The sequence below is a fragment of the Phytophthora parasitica genome (assembly GCF_000247585.1).
Source record: "Phytophthora parasitica INRA-310 unplaced genomic scaffold supercont2.556, whole genome shotgun sequence".
NCBI lineage: Eukaryota > Oomycota > Peronosporomycetes > Peronosporales > Peronosporaceae > Phytophthora > Phytophthora nicotianae.
The window spans coordinates 1-729 of NW_008649542.1; positions in this window are offsets into that span (position 1 = coordinate 1).

The following is a 729-nucleotide window of genomic DNA, read 5'->3' on the forward strand; positions in this document are numbered from 1 at the left end:
GGAATTACAGAAAAATCCGCGTCCAGCTTTGCAAATGCTTTTGCTGCACCGCCTTCCTTCTTCTCGCACGATCGCTCGGCATTTCCCTTCCTGCTCCGTATGGTGGCCACAATAGCGCGAACTTGGCGGAAGTTCCCAATCGCATTGTTTCTGAGTTCTCTTATCAAACCCTTGACATCCAGTTGGTCTCGTTGGTTGGAACACATGTGGATGTGTATTGGCAGCAGGAGGTTCGAGGTGGAGAACACGACCTTTGCGTGACCGACTGCGAGCGGAAACCATGCTCCTTCGCCTGCTGCAGTCGACGGAAATCAAGTAATGAGCGGATCGCAAAACCCGCGCAGCAGAAAATTTCAACCCAAAGTTGGATCTTACCTTGGATCAGTTGCCCGCCCAGAATCATCGCCCAGATATCACGGTTCATTGGCACGATCATCTTGAACTTCGAACGAATTCTGCCAGCTGATTGGCCAATTTGTCGCCATGATTTATTTAAGAATCGCCATAAAAATATTGTTTTTTAAAAGTCACTTTTACGCTTGGAAGCCTTCGAGTATGGCTCCGTTGCACGCACCGAACTTTGAATCGTGTCGTGGTTTGACCAAGCATGGTAAGCCGTGTCCTGTTAGGTGGGGCCTCGATTTCCAAGGCTACTGCAAGTTTCACAAGCCCGACGCTGTCCAATGCCGCGGCATTGCGCGTTCAACAGGTCGCCAGTGCCGTATCAAA